The following is an 18977-nucleotide window of genomic DNA, read 5'->3' as shown; positions in this document are numbered from 1 at the left end:
ACCCGTAGGGTCCGCACGCTTAACGTTCAATGACGATTTGTATTATGAGTTATGCGTTTTGGTGACCGAAGATTGTTCGGAGTCCCGGATGAGATCACGGACATGACGAGGAGTCTTGAAATGGTCGAGAGGTAAATATTGATATATTGGAAGGTTATATACGGACACCGGAATGGTTCCGATAAGGTTCGGGGATTTTTTGGAGTACCGGGAGGCTACCAGAACCCCCCGGGAAAGTTAATGGGCCTAATGGGTCATAGTGGAGGAGAGGAGGCAGGCCACGGGAGGTGGTGCGTGCCCTCCCTTTCCCAATCCGAATTGGACAAGGGGAGGGGGTGCGGCCCCCCTCTTTCCTTCTCCTTCTCCCTCCTTTCCCCATTCCCCTCTTCGTTGGAAGGAAGGGGGCGAATCCTACTTGGACTGGGAGTCCAAGTAGGACTCCCCTCCTTGGCGCGCCCCCTCGGGCCGGCCACCTCCTCCCCCCCTTATATACGGGGGCTGGGGGCACCCCAAAGGCACACCAAGATTTCTCTTAGCCGTGTGCGGTGCCCCCCTCCACAGTTTACTCATTCCGTCATATTGTTGTAGTGCTTAGGCGAAGCCCTGCGCGGATCACATCACCATCACCGTGTAATGCCCTCGATGCGGCTATATCTCCCACGTGTCGAAGCACGACTTTGAGGCATAACCGCATTGAAAGCAATGTCGCAAGTGAGGTAATCTTCGCAAACAACCCATATAATACAATAGGGGAAAAGATACATAGTTGGCTTACAATCGCCACTTCACACAATACATGAGTAAAGCATTACATCATCCAAATACAATCAAGGCCTGACTACGGAGCCAAAATAAAAGAAGAACCCCAAATGCGACAAAGGTCCCCGATCGACCCCAACTGGGCTCCACTACTGACCAACTAGAACGAAACAACACAAAGGACAAGATCTCCGTCGAGCTCCTCCTGAGCTTGGTTGCGTCAACTGCGCGGTCTCATCGGCACCTGCAAACTGGTTTTGGAAGTATCTGTGAGCCACGGGGACTCAGCAATCTCGCACCCTCGCGATCAAGACTATTTAAGCTTATGGGTAAGGTAACAGGTATGAGGTGGAGCTGCAGCAAGCGACTAGCATATATGGTGGCTAACATATTCGCAAAAGAGAGCGAGAAGAGAAGGCAAAGCATGAACGAAGAACTATGATCAAGAAGTGATCCTAAAACAACCTACGGCAAACATAACTCCAACACCGTGTTCACTTCCCGGACACCGCCGGAAAGAGACCATCACGGTTACACACGCAGTTGACCCATTTTAATTAAGTTAAGGTTCAAGTTATCTACAACCGGACATTAACAAATTCCCATCTGCCCATAACCGCGGGCACGGCTTTCGAAAGTTCAAATCCCTGCAGGGGTGTCCCAACTTAGCCCATGACAAGCTCTCACGGTCAACGAAGGAATAGACCTCCTCCCGAGACGTTCCGATCAGACTCGGTATCCCGATACAACAAGACATTTCGATAGGGTAAAACTAAACCAGCAACACCGCCCGAATGTGCCGACAAATCCCGATAGGAGCTGCACATATCTTGTTCTCAGGGCACACTCAGATGAGACTAGCTACGAGTAAAACCAACCCTCAAGTTTCCCCGAGGTGGCCCCGCAGGCAGCTCAGTTCGGACCAACACTCAGAGGAGCACTGGCCCGGGGGGGGGGGTTAAAATAAAGATGACCCTTGAGTCCGCGAAACCCAAGGGAAAAAGAGGCTAGGTGGCGAATGGTAAAACCAATGTTGGGCATTGCTAGAAGAGCTTTACTTAAGGCGAACTGTCAAGGGGTTCCCATAATAGCCCAACCGCGTAAGGGACGCAAAATCCGGGAACATAACACCGATATGACAGAAACTAGGGCGACAAGAGTGGAACAAAACACCAGGCATAAGGCCGAGCCTTCCACCCTTTACCAAATATATAGATGCATTAATTAAATAAGATATAATGTGATATCCCGACAAGTAAACATGTTCCAACAAGGAACAACATCTCCATGTTCCAATGAGGAACAAACTTCAATCTTCACCTTCAACTAACAACGCTATAAGAGGGGCTGAGCAAAGCGGTAACATAGCCAAACAACGGTTTGCTAGGACAAGGTGGGTTAGAAGCTTGGTTCAACAATATAGGAGGCATGATAAGCAAATGGTAGGTATCGCAGCATAGGCATAGCAAAAGAGCGAGCATCTAGCAAGCAAAGATAGAAGTGATTTCGAGGGTATGATCATCTTGCCTGAGATCCCGCAAAGAAGAAGAACCAGGCCATGAAGAAGACAAACGGACGTAGTCGAACGAATCCTCACAACACGACGTTATCGGAACCAACCCGAAGAAGCAACACCGGAAAGAAGCAAACAATCATGGTGAACAAACATCACATAAGCATGGCACGATGCGCAAACAAGTATGATGCATGTCCGGTTTAAAGAGGCATGGCATGGTAAAGTGCACAAGCAACCCTACAAATTAAGTGGAGCTCAATATGCAACGAGTTGCATATTGACGAAACACCACGTCGATTATTTAGTTCTCTCCCGTTTAGGTACTCAACAATATTAAATGTTGGTTAACATGGCAAGAGGTGAAGCATAACAAAACTATACCAACTAAACAATTTAAATGGGGCCGGATATAACAAACAACAAATCCGGTAAATCCCCATATGCAATTATCAATTTGGTGCAACAACAATTTTAACATTTAAATGTTATTATCATGATGCGAATGACATGTGCAAGTTTTATGCAATTTTAAGAAAAGGTAAGCATTTGTCATCGTGGCGGAAACGAAAGGGGTGCCACGACAATGACAACGGAAATGGTACCACGACAACATTCCGGTTCCGATAGCTCATGGAGATACCGATGCAAAAGGAAAAGTGACGGGAGCGTGACATGCGATAGAAGGTGGGGTGATCCCGGTAACCGGGTTCCCACGAGATGACGGCATGGCAATGGGGAACATGCAAGAAACACGTCGGACACGGTGCAACCGCGAGCATTTCATACAACATATGCATTCGTCCACGGGCGGTCGTTTCGGGGTTATACCTTCGAAGCGTGCGTTATCGGAGCGGTTCGGGTCAAGCGGTGTAGTCGTTCACGATCGTAGATGTTCGGGGTCGTCGGTAGATGTACTTGTCGCATCGCCGGGCGTAATCGTGCATGTGGTTCTTGTCGAGTCCGTTGGGGGTACTTTGCGTTTTGAGGGGCGACGGTAGTGGAACTTGGCGAAAATCCAAGACGGTCTTGATGAACCGTAGTGTTACTGGGCGAGATCGCAGCCACGGTAGTCTTCGGACTTGGTTCTCCCGCACATGCTCCACGGGTCCTGGGGGAACTCGGCGATGGCCATGGCAAGGAGGCGGCTGCAGCAGCAAGGCAAGGAACGGGATGGCAGGCGCGAGAAGCGGCGGGTCGGCGAGGCAACCGGCGACGGGGAGAGCTCGGCCGGATCCGAACTAGGAGGCAGGCCGGCGGCAGGGCAAACGGCGGCGGCTTGGCGAGGGACTTGGCGCTGGAGCTTCAGACGAAGTAGGGCTCGACAGCATCAGCACAAGGGCTCGAAACAGAGGCAACGGCGGCGGCTTGCTGCTGGCGATGCGGGGCGACGGCTGCGGTCAACGCGAGACGCGGGCGAGCGGGCGCCTCGTCCTCTGCTCGTCAAGAAGCAGAGCAGCGGCGGCGTCTTGGCGCGGCTCCACGCCGGCGGAGGCGCAGGAGAGGAAACAGGAGCGGAGGGGCGGCGGAGCTCCTGGTGGTGGTGGTCGACGCCGGCGGGCGCGCTTGCTGGAAGGAGGGGCGCTCGGGAGGAGGCAGAGGGGAACGGGACGAGGGCGCGGCGCGGGTTGTGGTCACCGGCGGCGACCTGACGCGGCGACGGGATGGCGAGGTGGAGGCCGAGGGGATCGGGCGCAGAAGGTCTCGGGCGCGGGCGCTCCTCTCCTGTGAGATGTGTGTGTGGCGGCGGGGGGAGGACGAGAGGGAGAGGGAGTGGATCGGGGAATCGTGCTAGGGTTTAGGAGGGGCGCTGGTAGGGCTTAGGTGGGCCGCGGGGATGGGCCGGCTTGGAGGCTGACTGGGCTGGCTCCTCTCTCCTCCCTTCTCTTATTTTCTTTAGCAGAAAACAAATAAAGAGAAAGAAAAAGAAAGAGGGGGTTAGGGGAAGAAGTTGGACACGCGGATAATTTTCCCGGACTCACAAAAATGTGCTTATTCCAAGAAAATAGAAAAAGCCATGATTGAAAGATTTAAATTCAAACTCATTTGATTTAAAATCAAATGATTTGAATAAGAAGTGAGGGTAGGGAAGGCATGAAATTAAAATATAAGTGTGTAATGGTGCATTCCCATTAATGGAATATTTTATTATAGCTCCTTAATAATATTGGAGACTTTGAATATGTTGTAAAGAGAAATCACCACTGTGAATATCCCTCGATTTAAATGGATGAAAGATCCACACAATTTATTTACTTGAGATGCAAAAAGACTTATGACATGATGATATGATGGCATGATGCAATGCACATGATGCAACGAACCAGAACGAATCACCCGACAACACTCGGAAACATGGAAGGCATCTGAAGCTCCGGTCTTGGGGCGTCACACACCGTCACCACGCCATCATGCTGTCGGAACTCTCCCTCGACCCTCTACTAGATCAAGAGCTCGAGGGACGTCATCGAGCTGAACGTGTGCTGAACACGGAGGTGCCGTACGTTCGGTACTTGGATCGGTTGGATCGTGAAGACGTTGGACTACATCAACCGCGTTAACCTAATGCTTCAACTTTCGGTCTACAAGGGTACATGAACACACTCTCCCCGTCTCGTTGCTATAGATAGATCTTGCGTGATCGTAGGAATTTTTTTTGAAATTGCATGCTACGTTCCCAACAGAAACTATCACAAACGTTTAAGTTTGCCCGCACTGTTTGTGATATTTTCTGACATCGCACACGCTTTGCAAACGGCAACTGTGTGCATGCTTGCACATGTTTCCACTCAATGAACCGTGTCGGGTTATGGTGTATATCACAAACGTTTGTGTTTTACTGACCATGTGTGCCGTAACAACCTGCAGAGCGTAATTTCACCGTAATTTAATTGCCGCTATTTCAAATTGTACCGACTTTGAATTTGAAAGTATGCTATAGCTTTATTCATATCCATCAGGTTTAAACAACCAATGCATTATTCGATTCACAGGTACATATGTTCAAGAATTACATAAGCACCAAATAAAGAATGATGAACCATAGTTGTATGCTTGTACTATTAAAGACGATAAAGAAAGAGGTGAAATACATTCTGGTTGCTAAACAAGGTGAAGCGGAATGCCCATATTGTGCCCTCCTCCATGCAGAAGGCACGCACGACTCTATTCCAACCCCTTGTGATGGCCGACCGCCCATCCTTCACTGTCTTCATGAGAACATCTAGATAATCATCGTGTTCTCGTAGAAATACTTTAACCTTTGCATGCCCACCAATCATGTAGTTTGAGAGGTAATCTTGAGTAAACTGCTTTGGGAACCACTGCAAAGGAAGAAGATTCAGACATTGTCATCTAACACAACTCATTATGGGCAGTAAAAAGAAGGCTGCAGAGTTCTTACTTACCATCCCGCAGTTCGCAGTTGTCTTGGATAAAGTGTAAAAAAATAGTTTAATTGCCATCTTTGACCCATTTTACTAACAATCTTTATCAGCTTCCTCACTTGATGTTGGTTCATCAATATCTCATTGCCCCATATGCAGAAGGGGTCGAAGCGCGGATCTTTACCAATGACATATGTACCTAAAAGCACTAAGTTAATGTTAGAAGCTAAACAACAATTGCACAATGATGTAGTACAACACTTTTTCATAATATCTTATAACATCCAATATACTCACATATTAGATGAATTAACATCTTATATTATGGGCCGGAGGGAGTTTATTGCATTTTTACAAATTATCAGCTGATTAACTGCTGCTGTATCCATGGGTTAGAGTTAGTTTGAGCTAGTTTGGGCTCAAATAGCCCTAAAGTATATCCAAACATGAGGGCTAGTTTGAGCTAGTTGCATCTAACCCACCCCAAAAAACTATCCCACCCAAGAGGTGCTAATTGGAGCTAGTTCTCCTAGTGCATTTATTGTCAATCTAACCCTGTCATTCGAACACCTATTTGGCTAGGGTTAGCTCAGGGTTAGTCATGAGCTAGAAACCAACTCTCTCTTCCTTGTTGCTATGTAGCCTAGAATTGCATATTTAGACATTCAGTACAGTGCATGTTGCTATGTAGCCTCATATATATTACATATGGCCCTAGTTAACCTAACGATAAATGGGTTACAGATATATTCACTTAAAAGTCCGATTCACCGATTAGTCCCTTATCAGCCCCTGGCCTATATGGTACCATCTACCGATACCTGAACAATGAGTATATATAAGCCATGGGATGAAACTAACCTCGATGGAAAACAACAGTCGTTCCCAAAATTGTCATGTGTAAGTACATCGAGAGGCATGTTAAGAACAACAGGCTAAACATCAACCAAATATATCCATGGCGGACAAAATAATCTCCAAATGATAGCTTCAGTGTGCAGGTTTAAGCACACTAGTAAAGCAAAACAAGTGGAAAGGTGTGTTAACTGCAACAGGCCTAACATTTAACAACATGCAAACATAGTCATTCAAATTGGTATTGTGCCGGTCTAAGTACACTGGTTATTGTTAAATAAAAATGGAAAGGCGTGTTAACTACAAGATGCAACAACCAAATGTAGTCATTCATAGTGGTATTGTTGAAACTGCTATTGATGAAATTGAACTGCATAGTTCATAATTGCACATATAGAACATCACGTTGTGAATAACTGGAATAACAAAGTCATACTACGAACAACCAAAGATAGCATTTGAAACTGGACATATGCTACCTACAAACAACCGAACAATCAAAAAACTTTAAAAGAGGTATATGCTAGCTATAACAGGCTTAATAGTAAGCAAATATATGCATTCCTATCGATATGTTTAAAACTGGATTGATGAAAATGTACTGCATAGTAAATAGTTGCACATATAGAGCATCACATTGTGAACAACTGAAATAAGCAAGGCATACTGCAAACAACCAAATGTAGCAATTAAAACTGGACATATTCTCACTACACTACAAAAGGGACTCGACAAAACAAATCATGGGTACCCCTTGTGAAGAGGCACGACAAAACCAATCATGGGTTTCCTCAGTTGTCATAGATGGGCTCGTTCCCATGGGAACAGCACAGACCCTAGGTGCGGTCCATGTTGTCACAGATGGGCTCCTTCCCCTTGGAAGAGCACGACTGTAGGGTGCCCTCCCTGATGTCGCGGATGGGCTCTTTCCCCTTGGAAAAGCAGATGGGATCTTTCCCCTTGGAAGAGCCGGAGAGGGTGCCCTCCTCATGGTCGCCGTCGATGAGGTCTGACTTGGAAGCTGTGGATCCCAAGCCAACGTCGCAGAACGTGTCCTTCAGAAATGACAAAAGGGGCTCGATGGCGATGTAGGATGGAAAATTCTTGACAACGAGCCAGAGGAGATCAGCGGTGGGGCCATGGATGAGATCGACGGCGGTTGAACCCGAGGGGTTGGGGGTGGGCAACTTAACCTGTGACATAGCCCGCATCAGGCCGTTGCTGTCGACAACCTCGATGTCCTAACCGGCGTCCATGGCATACCCACATACTCTAGCCCTCTGATTGAGTGCGTGCGGCCAGTAATGGTCGTCACCTTCCTCGGCGGCCACCTCGGCGACGTCGGGCGAAGAGGCCTCGATACACCTCTTTTGAGCCAGTTGTGAAGGAAATATGCCCTTGAGGCAATAATAAAGTTATTATTTATTTCCTTATATCATGATAAATGTTTATTATTCATGCTAGAATTGTATTAATCGGAAACATAATACATGTGTGAATACATAGACAAACAGTATGTCACTAGTATGCCTCTACTTGACTAGCTCGTTGAATCAAAGATGGTTAAGTTTCCTAGCCATAGACATGAGTTGTCATTTGATTAACGGGGTCACATCATTAGAGAATTATGTGATTGACTTGACCCATTTCGTTAGCATAGCACTTGATCGTTTAGTTTGTTGCTATTGCTTTCTTCATGACTTATACATGTTCCTATGACTATGAGATTATGCAACTTCCGTTTACCAGAGGAACACTTTGTGTGCTACCAAACGTCACAACGTAACTGGGTGATTATAAAGGTGCTCTACAGGTGTCTCCGAAGGTACTTGTTGGGTTGGCATATTTTGAGATTAGGATTTATCACTCTGATTGTCGGAGAGGTATCTCTGGGCCCACTCGGTAATGCACATCACTATAAGCCTTGCAAGCATTGCAACTAATGAGTTAGTTGCAGGATGATGTGTTACGGAACGAGTAAAGAGACTTGCCGGTAACGAGATTGAACTAGGTATTGAGATACCGACGATCGAATCTCGGGCAAGTAACAACCGATGACAAAGGGAACAACATATGTTGTTATGCGGTTTGACTGATAAAGATCTTCATAGAATATGTAGGAGCCAATATGAGCATCCAGGTTCCGCTATTGGTTATTGACCAGAGACGTGTCTCGGTCATGTCTACATAGTTCTCGAACCTGTAGGGTCCGCACGCTTAAAGTTTGATGACGGTTATATTATGAGTTTATGTGTTTTGATGTACCAAAGGAGTTCGGAGTCCTGGATGAGATTGGGGACATGATGAGGAATCTCGAAATGGTCAAGACGAAAAGATCGATATATTGGACGACTATATTTGGACATCGGAAAGGTTTCGAGTGATTCGGGTATTTTCGGGAGTACCGGGGAGTTACGGGAATTCGTATTGGGCCTTAATGGGCCATACAGGAAAGGAGAGAAAGGCCTCAAAGGGTGGCCGCACCCCTCCCCATGGGCTGGTCTGAATTGGACTAGGGAGGGGGGCGCCCCCTTCCTTCCTTCTCCTTTTCCCTTCCTTTTCCTTCCCTCTTACTCCTACTACTTGGAAGGGCTCCTAGTTCTACTAGGAAAGGGGGAATCCTACTCCCGGTGGGAGTAGGACTCCCCTAGGGCGCACCATAGAGAGGGCCGGCCCTTCCCCTCCTCCACTCCTTTATATACGGGGGCAGGGGGCACCCCAAAGACATAACAATTGATCGTTTGATCCTTTAGCCGTGTGCGGTGCCCCCCTCCACCATAGTCCACCTCGATATTACTGTAGCGGTGCTTAGGCTAAGCCCTGCGTCTGTAGAACATCAACATCGTCACCACGCCGTCGTGCTGACGAAACTCTCCCTCAACACTCGGCTGGATCGGAGTTCAAGGGACGTCATCGGGCTGAACGTGTGCTGAGCTCGGAGGTGCCGTACGTTCGATACTTGATCGGTCGAATCATGAAGACGTATGACTACATCAACCGCGTTGTGCTAACGTTTCCGCTTTCGGTCTACGAGGGTACGTAGACAACACTCTCCCCTCTCGTTGCTATGCATCACCATGATCTTGCGTGTGCATAGGAAATTTTTGAAATTACTTCGTTCCCTAACAGTGGTATCAGAGCCAGGTTTATGCGTAGATGTCATATGCATGAGTAGAACACAAGTGAGTTGTGGGCGATATAAGTCATACTGCTTACCAGCATGTCATACTTTGGTTCGGCGGTATTGTTGGATGAAGCGGCCCGGACCGACATTACGTGTACGCTTACGCGAGACTGGTTCTACCGACGTGCCTTGCACACAGGTGGATGGCGGGTGTCAGTTTCTCCAACTTTAGTTGAACCGAGTGTGGCTATGCCCGGTCCTTGCGAAGGTTAAAACAACACCAACTTGACAAACTATCATTGTGGTTTTGATGCGTAGGTAAGAACGGTTCTTGCTAAGCCCGTAGCAGCCACGTAAAATTTGCAACAACAAAGTAGAGGACGTCTAACTTGTTTTTGCAGGGCATGTTGTGATGTGATATGGTCAAGACATGATGCTAAATTTTATTGTATGAGATGATCATGTTTTGTAACTGAGTTATCGGCAACTGGCAGGAGCCATATGGTTGTCGCTTTATTGTATGCAATGCAATCGCCCTGTAATGCGTTACTTTATCACTAAGCAGTAGCGATAGTCGTGGAAGCATAAGATTGGCGAGACGACAACGATGCTACGATGGAGATCAAGGTGTCGCGCCGGTGACGATGGTGATCATGACAGTGCTTCGGAGATGGAGATCACAAGCACAAGATGATGATGGCCATATCATATCACTTATATTGATTGCATGTGATGTTTATCTTTTATGCATCTTATCTTGCTTTGATTGACGGTAGCATTATAAGATGATCTCTCACTAAATATCAAGATAAAAAGTGTTCTCCCTGAGTATGCACCGTTGCCAAAGTTCGTCGTGCCCAAACACCACGTGATGATTGGGTGTGATAAGCTCTACGTCCATCTACAACGGGTGCAAGCCAGTTTTGCACACGCAGAATACTCAGGTTAAACTTGACGAGCCTAGCATATGCAGATATAGCCTCGGAACACTGAGACCGAAAGGTCGAGCGTGAATCATATAGTAGATATGATCAACATAGTGAGGTTCACCATTGAAAACTGTTGGGGAACGTAGTAATTTCAAAATTTTCCTACGCACACGCAAGATCATGGTGATGCATAGCAACGAGGGAAGAGTGTGATCTACGTACCCTTGTAGACCGACAGCGGAAGCGTTAGCACAACGCGGTTGATGTAGTCGTACGTCTTCACGGCCCGACCGATCAAGCACCGAAACTACGGCACCTCCGAGTTCTAGCACACGTTCAGCTCGATGACGATCCCCGGACTCCGATCCAGCAAAGTGTCGGGGAAGAGTTCCGTCAGCACGATGGCGTGGTGACGATCTTGATGTACTACCGTCGCAGGGCTTCGCCTAAGCACCGCTACAATATTATCGAGGATTATGGTGGAAGGGGGCACCGCACACGGCTAAGAATATGATCACGTGGATCAACTTGTGTCTCTAGAGGTGCCCCCCTGCCCCCGTATATAAAGGAGCAAGGGAGGAGGAGGCCGGCCCTAGGAGGGGGCGCACCAAGTGTGGAGTCCTACTAGGACTCCCTAGTCCTAGTAGGATTCCACCTCCCATATGGAATAGGAAAAGAGGAAGGGAAAAGGAGAAGGAAGGAAGGGGGCGCCCCCCTTCCCTAGTCCAATTCGGACCAGACCAATGGGAGGGGTGCGGCCACCCTTGAGGCCCTTTTTCTTCTTTCCCGTATGGCCCAATAAGGCCCAATACGTATTCCCATAACTCTCCGGTACTCCAAAAAATACCCGAATCACTCGGAACCTTTCCGATGTCCGAATATAGTCGTCCAATGTATCGATCTTTATGTCTCGGCCATTTCGAGACTCCTCGTCATGTCCCCGATCTCATCCGGGACTCCAAACTCCTTCGGTACATCAAAACTCATAAACTCATAATATAACTGTCATCGAAACCTTAAGCGTGCGGACCCTACGGGTTCGAGAACAATGTAGACATGACCGAGACACGTCTCCAGTCAATAACCAATAGCGGAACCTGGATGCTCATATTGGCTCCTACATATTCTACGAAGATCTTTATCGGTCAGACCGCATAATAACATACGTTGTTCCCTTTGTCATCGGTATGTTACTTGCCCGAGATTCGATCGTCGGTATCTTAATACCTAGTTCAATCTCGTTACCGGCAACTCTCTTTACTCGCTCCGTAATACATCATCTCACAACTAACTCATTAGTTGCAATGCTTGCAAGGCTTATGTGATGTGCATTACCGAGAGGGCCCAGAGATACCTCTCCGACAATTGGAGTGACAAATCCTAATCTCGAAATACGCCAACCCAACATTTACCTTTGGAGACACCATTAGAGCTCCTTTATAATCACCCAGTTACGTTGTGACGTTTGGTAGCACACAAAGTGTTCCTCCGGCAAACGGGAGTTGCATAATCTCATAGTCATAGGAACATGTATAAGTCATGAAGAAAGCAATAGCAACATACTAAACGATCGGGTGCTAAGCTAATGGAATGGGTCATGTCAATCACATCATTCTCCTAATGATGTGATCCCGTTAATCAAATAACAACTCTTTGTCTATGGTTAGGAAACATAACCATCTTTGATTAACGAGCTAGTCTAGTAGAGGCATACTAGTGACATTCTGTTTGTCTATGTATTCACACATGTATTATGTTTCCGGTTAATACAATTCTAGCATGAATAATAAACATTTATCATGAAATAAGGAAATAAATAATAACTTTATTATTGCCTCTAGGGCATATTTCCTTCAAAAACTACTCTATTTCACGTGATGATCGGTTATGGTTTAGTTGATTTGGATCACGTGATCACTTAGAAGATTAGAGGCATGTCTTTCTAAGTGGGAGTTCTTAAGTAATATGATTAATTTACCATGAACTTAGTCCTGGCAGTATTAGCATATCTATGTTGTAGATCAATAGCTCGCGTTTAGCTCCCCTGTTTTATTTTTGATATGTTCGTAGAGAAAACTAAGTTGAAAGATGTTAGTAGCAATGATGCGGATTGGATCCGTGATCTGAGGTTTATCCTCATTGCTGCATAGAAGAATTATGTCCTTGATGCACCCCTAGGTAACAAACCTATTGCAGGAGCAGATGTAGATGTTATGAACGTTTGGCTAGCTCAATATGATGACTACTTGATAGTTTAGTGCACCATGCTTAAACGGCTTAGAATCAGGACTTCAAAGACGTTTTGAACGTCATGGACCATATGAGATGTTCCAGGAGTTGAAGTTAATATTTCAAGCAAATACCCGAGTTGAGAGATATGAAGTGTCCAACAAGTTCTATAGCTAAAAGATGGAGGAGAATAGCTCAAGCAGTGAGCATGTGCTCAGATTGTCAGGGTACTACAATCGCTTGAATTGTCAGGACCCCGATTCCAAGTCACATCGATCTAGCCGGTAACACCTCATATCACTTTGCGGCCTCACGCACGGTATCCCACGGGTGTCGCCTTACCATGGCCCGGGACCGTTTGCGCCTTTTGGCTCACATATATGATAGTGTCGCTAGCATCCATATGACAGAGAACCCGGGCCGACATGGCTAATCGTGAACCCAAAGCGGCACAGACCTATGGAGACAGGCATACATGAATCACATCGAGCATGTCGGTCATCAGCGAGTGATTCCGGGCTGTAGCACTGGGATAACAGGACCCCGGGGAACCCGGGCTGTAGCAGGCTAGGCAGGACTCCGGATGTCACCGCATGACATTTCCCTGAAGGGACAGACATAGGAACGACGTGAAACACATGCCGGCCAGTCAAGTGTCCTGAGCAGTAGTGCTGGGCTAGCAGGACTCCGGTGAACCGGGCTGTAGCGGACTACTATGGCTCGAGGAACACTAGACTACATTTCCCCATAAGAAAGGCTGCCAAGGATAAACAACTAGATTGTCGGATCCCTCTCATACCAAGCATTTCAATCATACACACAATATGCCCGATATGAGTACATACAACATGGCATCACAACAAAACTCTACAACTCAAGTACTTTATTTAAAGGCTCCAGAGAGCCATACATAACATGTTCATACAGATAGGGGTCACATGACTCGACACTCAAGTCATACAATCATACAAGCACAAGAGGAAGCAACTAGTCTGAGTACAGACACTAGAAAGAAAGAAGGCTTCTCAAAGCCTGTCTATCTACATAGGGCCCTCCATGGCCAGGATCACCACCTGGGTGGCTAGTCACTCGTCGACGTCAAGGTCTACGTAGAACCCATCGGAGGGGGCGGTGTTGTCGTCTGAAAACAGTAATTAAGCAAACATGAGTACAAAGGTACTCAGCAAGTCTTACAACAGAACCTACTATACATGCTCATTCTCAAGAAGGTGGTGGGGTTATTGCAGCAAGCCAGCTTTGACTCCTGGCTAAGCTATCCTACGGAACTCCACTAGTAAAATAGTTTTCGCACATGAGTCCACTACTCACCAACACAATACTCCACCGGGGATCCTCTCTCGTCATCCTATGAGAGGGCCATCCTCGGTACTCACACTTATCTTGAGTCTTTTAGTAGTATCCATTAACTTGTCTATGAACTGTATAGGCAACCAAGTAGTCCTTTACCATGGATGCGGATATTCGAATGGATGATGTTAACCCTGCAGGGGTATACTTCTTCATACACGCTTTCACCACTTACCGCCGTTTACACGACATGTACTCGGCAACCTTCAAGCGGAAGCCCAGCAAGGGTGTCGGCCACGGCCTACCTAAACACTTAAGTCTCTAGTCCAGGTTTATCGCCTATCCAGGTTCCATCCGTAGGGAGTCTGGCCGAGGTTTCCACATACGGCCACGAACGATGTGAACAGGGTCCCGAGACGCCAAACGGGCGCCCGGCATACCCGGCCATGGTGTATCTACCGCAACATAGCCCACCCCTAGGGTCAGCGCTACGCACGGCCGCCAACACATAACCTACAAACACCAGAAACTATTTGCAACTCCTGGACAGAGTATTAGGGTGATTAAGAAGCCGAGAGGGTCCATTGGTTTTGGGCCCAATGTACGGTAGTAACTGCTTCTTAAATCACACATACAGATCTCAGTTCTTATGGACGGTCTCAATGAAACAACCCACCATGTACTCCTACATGGCCTCTCATCGATACCTTTACCAAAACATGTTCAACACATCCCTCACATTACCGACATAAAATTTCACTCTAGCCCATCACCCAGATGAACCTGACCTGACACAACTCTAAGCATAGCAGGCATAGCAAGGTAGGAATCACATACATGGCTCAATCAACTCCTACACATGCTAGTGGGTTTCATCTAGTTACTGTGGCAATGACAGGTCATGCAGAGGATAAGGGTTCAACTACCGTAGCACACAGTAGTTTGAATCGCGTTGTCTTAATGTAGTAAACAAGAGCAGAAGCGAGAACATGGTTTTGTATCGGAATGATCAATGGGTTGCTTGCCTGTTGTAGAGGTAGTAGGGTACTGCCCTTCAGACGGATACTCGGGGTTATCCTCGGAGGCAGAACCTACCACGAAAGACACACCGAACATAATCAACACATGGCGATATGCAACAATGTGATGCATGCTGTGACATGGCAAGATGGAAGTGTCTTGGCCTAATGCAAGCTAAAATGGAAGGGGATGAGCTCATTTGAATCAAAGATTCAAATGTTAGCTCATTAAACATGGCCTTATTAGTGCATTACCTTATTCTGCTTAAACAGCAAGGTTAACTTGTTTTTTCATGCATGAAACCATTACAGATGGATAGATTGAATTTTTTTGATCATTTTTCATATATAAATCTTTGCATTTGGATCTATGGTTGATTTTCTATGATTTTTAGAAGTTTTGGCTATTTTCTGGAATTTCCTATTAAAGAATAAATCCAGTAATTGAATTGATGCGTCAGCATGACATAGGTGTGATGTCAGCGGGTCAACTGGGTCGGCCAGGTCAAACCTGACTGGTGGGCCCTGTTTGTCAGTGTCACAACTAATTAACAGAATTATGTTAGTGCTAATTGACTGTCAGTGGGGCCTGGGCCCACATGTCAGTGACTAAACTAATTAAAATTAGTTAAAACTAATCTTAAACTGATTAGCAGACCGGCCCCACCTGTCATAGACTCAGGGGGTCTACCTGGGCCCACACGAGGGTCAAACAGGGTCAACTCGCCGGCGGCTTGACGCCGGCGACGACAGACGCGGCGGAGGGGCTCGGGTTTGCGTCTCCGGCGACCAAATCAACGACGGAGAGCAGCTACGTGACGCGGGGAGCGAGCCGCGTCGTTTGCTGGAGAAAGTGGAGCTCGGGGAGGCCGGGAACGACGCCGGTGACGACCTTGGCGGTCGCCGGAGTTCGGGCGAGGATGAACCCGAAGCTACGGGGCACGGCGAGGCGCGGGGAGTGTTGCGTTAGGCTGATGGGAACGTGGTGAGTGTGGTGACGCGCTCGGAATCGAGCTTACGCGCCTGTGGCCACGGCGGTGACATGGCCGGCGGAGCCGAGCTCTCGGCCGTGATGGCCAACGGGGTTAGAGGGCAGCTCGAGCGACGTGGCTAGGGGGAGGAGAGAGAGAAGCTCACGGTGAGTGCAGTGGGCGTCGAAGCGGGCTCGGGGAAGCTTGGGAGGCGGCAAAACGTCGAAGACGATCTCCGATGACCGACGAGGGGAACGGCAGCGGTGGCGGCGTTGCAGCGCGTCTGAGGCCTCGTGGCTCGTCGAGGAGGTTGAGGGAGATGTTGCGGAGCTCGTGGGCATGGTGGGGTGACACGGGGACGACGGTGGCTGCGGCTACGGCGGCAAGACGACGGCGGCTGCGTCGGCAGGAAGATGGGGAGAGAGCCAGAGAGGGGGAGAGGCCACGGGGAGAGTGGGAAGAAAGAGGGGGAGACGTGGGGGTCGGCGTGGCACTCGTAGACGCCTCCAGGGCATCGGCGGAAGCAGGAGGTGGCCGGCGTGTGGCCGCGGGCGCCGGCCACGCGCTCCTCGTCCTCGTGGCGAGAGGAGGAGGACGACTGGCAAGAGCCAGTCGACTGGGCCGAGCCAAGTGGGCTGGTGGGCTGCGCCTGGTAAGTTTCTCTCTCCTTTTTTTTCTTTCTGTTTTTCTTATTTATTTATTATTTCTGTAACTTCAGGGCTTTATTAAAAATACCAGGGCATTACCATAAATCATAAAATTAATCATGGCCACTGCTTAAAATATATCCAACAGCAAACATTTTAGTTTATGATTATTTGAGCATTTAAAATATTTTATAGCATTTAAATGCCCAAATGCAAATACCATAAGGATTAATCCAATGACCTTTGATGTCCTAGAAAAATGTGCACCATTTTTGTCAAAGGTTTTAACCCAAAACAAAAAGGGTGGGCTTTTTAGAAGGGCATTTCAGGTTCATTGGTAAAGTTTTTAGTAAACCCTAGTTGTTCCAGGGGGGTGCTGGGGGTTCTGTCATCCCCATTTCAAATTTAAAAGGAATTTAAACATGATGCACACTCTAATGCTTGAACTAACTAGGGTGTGACAACTCACCCCCACTCAAAAGAATCTCGTCCCGAGATTTAGGATCCTCCGAAAAGAAGGTGGGGTACTCGAGTCGAAGACGATCCTCCCTTTCCCAAGTGGCTTCTTTCTCGGAATGGTGTGGCCATTGAACCTTGAGAAACTTGATATTATGACGTCGAGTGGTACACTCGGCTTGATCAAGGATACGAACGGGATATTCCCGATATGAGAGGTTATCTTGTAGATCAAGCGTTTCATGGTCCACTCCACGGATAGGATCCGCGAAGCAATGCCTGAGTTGAGAAACGTGGAAGACATCGTGAACTCTGCAAAGATGCGAAGGTAGTTCCAATTGGTAGGCAACTTCTCCTCGTTTGGCAAGAATGCGAAAGGGTCCGATGTAACGGGGAGCCAATTTGCCTTTGATACCGAAATGATGGGTTCCCTTTAATGGAGTAACCCGAAGGTAAGCCTTCTCGCCGACTTCATAAGTCATGAGTTTATGTCTACGATCATATTGGCTCTTTTGACGAGATTGGGCTATTTTCAATTTCTCACGAATAACGCGAACCTGCTCTTCTGCTTCCTGAATCATATCCGGGCCAAAGAGTTGTCTTTCCCCGGTTTCTGACCAGTTAAGAGGCGTTCGACATTTTCGTCCATAGAGAACTTCGAAAGGAGCCTTGCCCAAGCTAGCTTGATAACTATTGTTGTAAGCAAACTCCGCGAATGGAAGGCATTTCTCCCAACCCATTCCGAATGAGATGACAGAGGCTCGGAGCATATCTTCCAGAATTTGATTGACTCGCTCTACTTGACCACTTGATTGAGGATGGAAGGCGGTGCTAAAAGAGAGACGAGTTCCCATAGCATTTTGGAAACTTTCCCAAAATCGAGAGGTGAAGAGACTCCAACAGTCTGAGTTAATTTCCAATGGGACACCATGAAGAGACACTATTCGAGAGATGTATAAATTAGCTAGTTGGCTAGCGGTGATACTCTCACGAACAGGTAGGAAATGGGCTACTTTGGAAAGACGGTCGATCATGACGAAGATAGCATTATTCCCTCTCTTGGTCCTGGGAAACCCAGTAATGAAATCCATACTGATTTTATCCCATTTCCAGTCAGGAATAGCCAAAGGTTGAAGGGTGCCAGCAGGCCGTTGATGCTCTGCTTTAACACGATGACAGACGTCGCAACTAGCAATTTATTGAGCAATTTCTCTCTTCATCCTAGTCCACCAAAACCTCTGGCGTAGGTCTTGATACATTTTAGTACTGCCGGTATGAATGGTGAGAGGGGATTCATGAGCTTCCTTAAGGATCAGCCGCCTCAGGTTTCGTGCCTTGGGAACCACTAAGCGGTTTCCAAAGTATACGAGACCTTGATCCTCTAGAGTCGACCTGCAGGAAACAAGCTTCACGACTCCTTTCTTAATGTTTCTCTTAATACGGGAGATTCCCGGATCTACCTTCTGTGCCTTGATGATCTGAGCCGTAAGGGTAGGTTTCGCCACCAGGGTGGATAGGAATCCTCGAGGAACAATGTGAAGATTAAGCTTACGAAATTCCTCATGGAGAAGTGGTTGACATTGTTGTAACATCAAGTTGTTACAATAGGATTTACGACTTAGCGCATCAGCCATGACATTGGCCTTGCCTGGGGTGTAAGTTATTCCTAAGTCGTAATCCGAGATCAACTCGACCCAACGTCTTTGCCTGAGATTCAAATCTGGTTGGGTGAAGATATATTTCAAACTTTGGTGATCGGCGAAGATCTCGCAACGATTACC

The sequence above is a fragment of the Triticum urartu genome, chromosome 4 (assembly GCF_003073215.2).
Source record: "Triticum urartu cultivar G1812 chromosome 4, Tu2.1, whole genome shotgun sequence".
Lineage (NCBI taxonomy): Eukaryota > Viridiplantae > Streptophyta > Magnoliopsida > Poales > Poaceae > Triticum > Triticum urartu.
Note: the sequence above shows the minus strand (reverse complement) of the source record.